The sequence below is a fragment of the Camelus dromedarius genome, chromosome 1 (assembly GCF_036321535.1).
Source record: "Camelus dromedarius isolate mCamDro1 chromosome 1, mCamDro1.pat, whole genome shotgun sequence".
In the NCBI taxonomy this organism is placed as follows: domain Eukaryota; kingdom Metazoa; phylum Chordata; class Mammalia; order Artiodactyla; family Camelidae; genus Camelus; species Camelus dromedarius.
In genome coordinates this window covers 38,457,439-38,465,313 of record NC_087436.1, presented here as the reverse complement: position 1 = coordinate 38,465,313, position 7,875 = coordinate 38,457,439, and the positions used below count along the sequence as shown (strand labels likewise).

General features: G+C 35.9%; 1 pseudogene; it reads right to left on the bottom strand.

The window, feature by feature from the left end:
- Positions 1-6,610: 6,610 nt before the first annotated feature.
- Positions 6,611-7,479, bottom strand: LOC105093681 (protein LTV1 homolog; annotated as a pseudogene).
- Between the last annotated feature and the right edge of the window lie 396 nt (positions 7,480-7,875).

The window sequence follows — 7,875 nt, the reverse complement described above, 5'->3', positions numbered from 1 at the left end:
CAGATATGGAATCAGATTCCACAGGTAAAGGGCTCAGTCCCACAAGACTACCCTTCACTTGAGACACCAGTTTTAAGCCCAGATTGTTACATGTGCTTCTGACCTACTGGTCATAAATGAGAAGTTCCCTCGACCCCCTCCTCAGGTTCGATTAATATGCTAGAACGGCTCATTGAACTTGGGAAAACTTGTCTATTCACTAATTACCAATTTATTATAAAAGGATATTAAAGGATACAAGTCAATAGCCAGATGAAGAGATACATAGGGTGAGCTCCTGAACAAAGGAGTGTCGGTCCTCATGGAGCGTGGGGCCTGGCTCTGTGGTCTGTGAAACATTCTGGTTCCCCTACACGGAAGCTCTCTGAAAAAGGGCAAAAACTGTCCTTTTGGGTTTTTATGGAGGCTTCATTACATAGTCATGGTTGAATAAATGATTGGCCAATGGAAATTGATTCAACCTCCAGCCTCTCTTGTCTCCCAGGTAATCAGGAGGTGGGACTGCAAGTTCTCACCCCCTAATCACAAGGTTAGTTTTCCTGGCAACCAGCACGCTTGGGTGAGACCCAAAAGTTACCTTCCCTGTAGCTTTCTCTGGAACTGAGGACAGGAGACCAAATACTGTCTTTTTGTTCTTATTGATCAGGAAATTCCAACGGTTTTGGGGGCTGTGATCCAGAAACTGTGGATGAAGACCAAATATATATCACTATGTATATGTATTTGGTCACCATGTATATATGTTTATGTTTGTATTTCTCACATACATTGTTTCTCTATAAATTACAATAACTTTTAATTCTCAGTGGAGAAAGAGGCAAGATAGGGAAGTGGGGGAGGGCAAAGATAGGCAGACATGTTTTTTTTCAGCAGCCATTGTGGGAAATGGGAAAAGAAGTCAACCAAGGAGAAATAACAATACAGAGCATTTGTTTCTTGATAGATATTTATTGAGTGCTGTTTACCTCATGATGTGGTGCTGTGTGGCTACAAGAGGGAAAAGAAAACAGCCTTTCTTTGCCAGGCAAATCTAATTGGGGAGCTGATACACAAAAATAGCTGCAAATAAGGAGGTATGAGATGAAACCAAGTGAATGTAAGCAGCAAATGCGAAACAAATTCAAAGATGACTGTGGGACTGTCTCTTGGAGAACAAGAACTTAAAGAGTGCTTGGAGCTTCGGCTGGCAGAGAGGGGTGGTGGCCTTGGGAAGGGTTTAATGGAGACCATTAAGTCCAGTTTGGGTCATAAAGGAAAAGCAAGGAAATAACCTTTTTAGATGTAGCCGTGTAAGTAGGATATTATAGGCACAGAACTTGAAAATCAAGGACCAAAAGTGTTTTAAGCACCAAACTAGCTCACTTTTACCCAGGACATGGTCTTCATGTAATTAGATCACATTTTGGTCCTTTTTCTAGAGAGTCTGGTGTAGCAGGCTAAAAATATTGGACTTTACCCAGGACATTAGAGAACCACTGAAGGTTTTTGAACTTGGGAACAATACACAGTGATGTTTTAAGAACATTATAATAGCTGACTTAAAGTACAGACTGCAAAGCTATAGTAACGGTCAAGACATGAAACGCTCAAGAGTATTTGTTTATTTGTTCAGTTTAAATTCCTGTGAGTGCTGTAATTACCAGGAGAATCCCTGGTTTTGCCTCATTATCTTGGATTTATCAATTTCCCCGTTTTTATCCTTACCAAAGACACCTTTGGTGTCTTTGATTTGGTTCTTTAATTCTCCCAAATTTTCAGTCATTTAACAAATCTCCTATCCTTTCCTCTTGATCATATTTGCTCTATCTTCTGCTGCTCTTTTTGTATGAGTGAGCTGTCCTGTTCTCTGTCCTGACTTTATTCAGACACTAGGCCTGCACATTTCAGCCTCACTGTGAGAATCCCAACAAACTGATGAGCTGTACCATTCAGTTCCTAATGTCACTGATACATTCCATAATATTTGCTAAGCTTGAATGGCCACTAGTGCTTGATATCATTTCATTATATAAGTTCAACAAAGTAGTTCTGCCTTTTTTTGGTATGACCAGCACATGAGCATATTGAATTTCGTGTGCTTATATTTGTGAGTGGACGGTAGCTCTAGGAAACCTAGATGTTTTTACCATTTTTACAAAGTTTTCACTCAATTTTAATTAAATTTGAAAGTCATTAAAATTAAGATCAGAAAATTACACACATTACTTTGGTTTTTATACTGTCTTTATAACATCAAAGTATTGCTGTTGGTTGCTATTTGAATAAAATGTTTTCTATTTAAAAATTATCCATTTCTGCTTTCTCTTACAGTGACTTAGTATCCAAAAAATAGTGGATATTAAAATGTGTGAGATGAAAAGGCATCAAGGGTGAAAATGAATAGAAAGAAGTCTTGGTCCTGGAATATGGATATAACTGCACACATAGTAGGACCCCTATGCCATTTGAATCTATAGTAATCACCCTCTAAAAGCATCATTAGAATAGTTTGTAAGTCTTGAAATTATTTTTAAGTTACTTAAGGCTTTAGAAAGTAGAAGTTTTAAGTAATTAGTGCTTAATGTGAATTGTACTGAAGGCAATAAGAAAACATCAAGTTGTTAAACGGCCTTTTTCATTATGAGATAATTTGTGAATGATTCAGTCCTGTCCTTCTGCTTGAACACTTCTACTTGAAACCTTTTTTCTTTAGTGAAAGAGGACAATCAAATTTCGTTTTATCTTGAAAGTTCAAGAATGGGTTAAAAAATGAATAGAAGGAAGTCTTTACTTCTGGAAAATGAATCTAATTTTGAAGTTCAACTGGAATAAGCAATTGCTAAATTTTGTATGAAAATTATATGTAACTTCATAATTAACTGATTATTTGATCTATTAAATAAACAAAGCATAATGTTTCTTAAAGCCTATGAATAAATACTTCTTTCCAAGCATGACAAATTAAGTGAAAACAGAGGGAGTGAACAAAAATGGGAGGGGGTCAGGGATCTGTATCTGCATGGAGGAAGAGGGCAGTACTTTTGGGGAGTGCAATTTACATGAGCATCTGGGTCTTTTGTCATGTTTTGGATGGATGACCTAAGTCTGATATACTGATGAATAGCATTAACAAAGGTCTAGTTGTCAAAGGCTAGGAAGAAAAATGCAATTAGCCACAGCAATGAGGTGATGTCTGTGTTTGGGAGAGAAATGGTTACCTAACTGGCTATAGGAAACACTGAAATGATACCGTCAGTAAAAGGCTGGATTTGTGTGTGGGGGGGGCTGGTATCTGTTATATAGTGATCTTAATTCAGTGGAATATGACCAAAAAAGTTTTTTTTGGGGTTAATATTTGGTTTATGTGCTGAAAGTGGATATGTACTTGTTACTAATGAAATGACACATTAATCTCAATACATTTGTAATTTATAACACGCTAATTTCACCAACCTGCCATTTGCAATGCTATTTGTTTCTATTTAAAGAAAAAAATAGAATTAAATAAAAGTGCACTGGAGTTCAAAAGAAGTTTGCTCTTTTTTGGTTTAACTTTTTTTTTTTTCTTTATAAACTGTGCCATCCAGAGTAGAGAACCATATCTAATCTCCCAATTAGGTCAGGCCCTAGGATAATCAATCTCTTTAACAGCAGATGCCTTGTTTTAGCAAATGAATGCTTGGTTTCAAAAGAAGTTTTGTGTTGAGAGAGGAGTGCAGTTGGCATGGGTGATTAGAACTCTTTTAAACCCTATAAAAAGCTTCTGTAGATTGTTTTATCCCCACACTTTGGGAACTGAAGTAAATGCTGTATATATCCATCTTAAAATGAACATGGTGGGGAGTTTCTACAGCCTGTGAGAACATCCATATAAATGGACTTACTTGAAGTTCAAAGTATTTTAATGCCTATTTGAATTACACTGTGATTTTGATAACATCTAAAACTAGTGTATATTTTTTCAGTATGGTGCTCTTTGTATTTATTAAGTAAGCTCCTTATGGTAATAACTTAATTAATAGATTAGCATTTTTTAGACCGAAAATACAGTAAGTTAACATGATTCTCATATTTACTTTTTGGACTACCTTAATACTAGTTTGTGAATGCCCTTCTTCATATCTGATGCTTTTTCAGTTCATAGTCATACCATATGCACATGGGCAGTGTGTAAGACAACTTTGAAATCAAGAAGAAATAATTTAAAATTAAAGTTTATAAGCAATGTGTATTAAGTTAAAACTATAGATTGAATTAATTTTGCTCACAATTCAACTCATTTAATCTAAAGTCTTGAAATATAGTGAAATATTTTTCAGTATGGTACAACGAAAAATTCTAAGGCTTTAGTAAATTATTTTAGATAATCATTGCTCAAAATTTGATTGCTGGAACTCATCAGTGATGCCTGAAAGTGATACATAAGATAATTCAGGAGGCCACAAATTACTTACTGCCTTTTTTTAAGGAGGACAGATTACATAATTAAAAGCATAACATTGAAACATTTGCAAAGTAGTCAAGAAAAAAGCATTTACCAACATATTTTGGATATTACTATTCCAACTTTATTGTATAATGGTCAGTTCTACCAATTTTTCTCCCTTTTTAAAAATTGTTTCAATCATGACTAATCTTTGGAAAGTAAATATTTTTCAGTGAAGGCTGATAAAACATCTGAAGAAAAATTAAAAGCGGATGGTCTTTAAGAAACATTAATGCTAATTACTGCTTACTTTTCACACAACTTAAATGTCAGTAAATGTATAGGATTACATTATTTTTTCAAGTAAGGTTTTAAGGCTAAATTGGTAGGTAAGGCAGTGAAACTAGATTTTAAAATACAGCCATTCTTAATAATAACAAATACCAAAAAAGAACTGTGATGTTCATTTGTACTTATTCTACTGTATAGCAGCATTTTAATATGATTAATAGAATGGCTTCTGTATATAAGGAACTTCTGTATATTAAAAAATTCAACTGGAAGACAGTTTAATGTCCAGATTCATTACTCATCTACATTTTAGATTTAAAACTTAATTATTGTAGCAGGTCAGGCAGTATACATTTGATTTAATGAAATTAACACTTAGGTTTACACAATAGTTTTCTTACTTAGATCTCAATGATTTTCAGAATCCAGAGATTTCCCCACATTGTACTCATTGCAGTTGGTAATTATTTATTTGCATTGCAGTTGGTAATTATTTATTTGCACAATCAGTTGATTAATAGCTGCTTCTCTCACTACACTGTTAGCTCTAAGAAGGAAAGGTCTGAGCCAGCTTTCCCACCTCATAGCCAGGACCTTCAGCATAGTCTTTGGCATGTGATAGAAACTCTTTAAGAGGTGCGGAATATATGTTAGAATATGACTGAGCATTTAGTGCACTTTGGATTCCACAGAATATTTTCCTGTACATTTTATATTTTGGGGTTCTCCATCCTTCTTCAAGTTGGCTTTTGTGATAATTCTCAGTTCTTGTTTCTTTCTCACCTCCTTGGCTGTTCCATTTCTATCTCCCTTCATGACTTTTGTTTTAATTTCTAGTTCCTTAAGGCAAGCATTAAATTCTGCCTTGCCCTTTACTGTTTTTCTCTTTTATACACGTTCTCTCAATTAACCATGACCTCTGATTCTCGAATCTGAATCTCTAATCCCAGTCTCTCCCTCAAACCATGGTTGGCATCTTCTAGGTATTCTCTATACATTTCCAATCAGGCATCCATCTTTAAAGCCAATAGATACATGACTAAATTCACCGTCTTTCATCCTATATCAATTATGCCTTGTGCTTCTCTGTCCCAGGAGAAGCACTGCTCTTCCTCTTTTTGCTCTTCCTTCATCTTTGCTTTCATGGAGACCTATCCAGTCTGTCTCTCACTCAGGGTCCATGGTTTCATCCCAGTTGCCATCACACTAGCTAACCCCTTGGCTGTCTCATGTCTGTCCTTTGGTTATGGCCTTTATACTTCCCCTTCTCTGTGCTGATTTACTTGGCTGTAATACGTCTTGTACACTGGCACCATGGTAACTTTTCTAAATCATTGCTTTCACCACATAATTTTTCTCTTAAAAATTTTTGGTCAGTTCATAATTTGAACATTGCCTGTGTATTTGATGATATTAAGGAATTATTATTTTTTAGATTTGATAGTGGTATTGAGATTGTATTAAAAGAAAAACAGGTCCTTATATTTTATACATGCTTACTGAAATGTTTATGAATAATTGATGTGATGCCTGGGATTTGATTCAAAGCACATGGAGTGAGAATACATGGATGGGAGTATAGACAGACTAAGACAGGCCAGAGCTGATGCTCACTGAGACTAGATGATGGGTACATGGAGGTTCACTATACAGTTCTTTATAATCTTGCATATGTTTGAAATTTTGCATAATAAAAAATTTTATTTTAAATCAACTCTATTTCTTTAAGTGCTCATAAAATAAAGTCCAAGCTCTTTATTTAGAAGTTCAAAGCCACAAGTCAATCCCAGTCTGTCTTCCCAGTGTCACTGGCCAATGTCCACTACATATGTCCTCTGCTGACAGAGCAGATCTGCAGACTCTCTCTATGGGAGTCTCTAATAAGAGATGTGCCTTTTTCTAAATGTCCCATTTTCATAACTTTGGACCCTTAACACTTTTCAAATTCAGCATCTCCTTTTCCTGCTTCTTTTCTCCGGTTTGAAGGCTAATTTGTATTCTCTAGTCTCTGTTCCCTGTGTTCTTCTTTTATAGCTTGCTTTCCTGCCCTTTTATTTTCTTTGCTTTCATTTTTAGAGTGTGGTTGAGTTGATACCTTAGGCAGACCACTGTCATTAATCATCTGCACTTATTAGCTTGCTTTGCTGTGAGTCCTTTCTTTGGTAAACAGCTAAGAGGTATTCTTATTTTAGTAAATATTTAGATTTGCTCAGGCTTTGATTGATACTTGATAAGCTAAGGATGGTTGAATAAATGTGAGCATGTGCTGCAAATGGATTCACAATCCCACTTCTCTTTTGCTTCTTCTAGAATAATAGAAAGCGTCTCTTCATCCTCAGACCATCAGTCTCATTTACTGGCACACTTCATCCTCAAAGTTGTAAAGTGTTTTCAAGTTTACACAATTCTCTGCCTTCTCTTTATGTTCGTCATTCAAAACTTCATGTAACCAATTGCTACCTACATGAATGGAATCCTCCAATTTGGCATTATCCAGAGCACCAATCTTATCATCTTATTGCTCATAAAACTCAAACTGCTCATTTAGGGCCAGCTGTTCATTTTTCTCATGACTGAGAAAGTAATAGAATTCTCTATGAAGTGATTTTTTATTTCTCTGAAATGGCTTCCTATGACTCCGTGAGATTTGTCCAGCCAGATAAATCATCTTCATTTGAGAATGGGCTTTACAAATCAGAACCATCATTCCTCCCATCACTTTTCTTCTCATCCATATCTTCCTACTCACTGCCATTTTCAGCTTCAGATATCTGTACATCCATTCCCACTTCCCCTCTTGTTCCCCCAAAAGTCTGGAAGATAAAATCATCTTCACATGGACTCTCTGGATCATCAAAGTTGAAATCATCACCAAGAGCTGAAACAATGTCAGGATCCACATCCAGTCGGGGGCCCAAAATAAGAGCTTCTTTATTACCAATTCAATACCTTCCTTAAACTCTGATGCAAATGCTGACTAAGGCACTTAATTCTGGGGCCTAAAATTCCTTTAAGTTTCTTCTTTCTCCTCTCTCCAGTTAGGTGCACTAAAGGTATTTTGGATTTCAGCATGGAGGGCCCAGATGATTCTTCCAAGTGCTGTAGGCAGTTATCATCATCATCAAAGAGCTCTTCAGACTTCCTCTGTTTTGCTCACATCCTTCATCATTTGTTTTCTG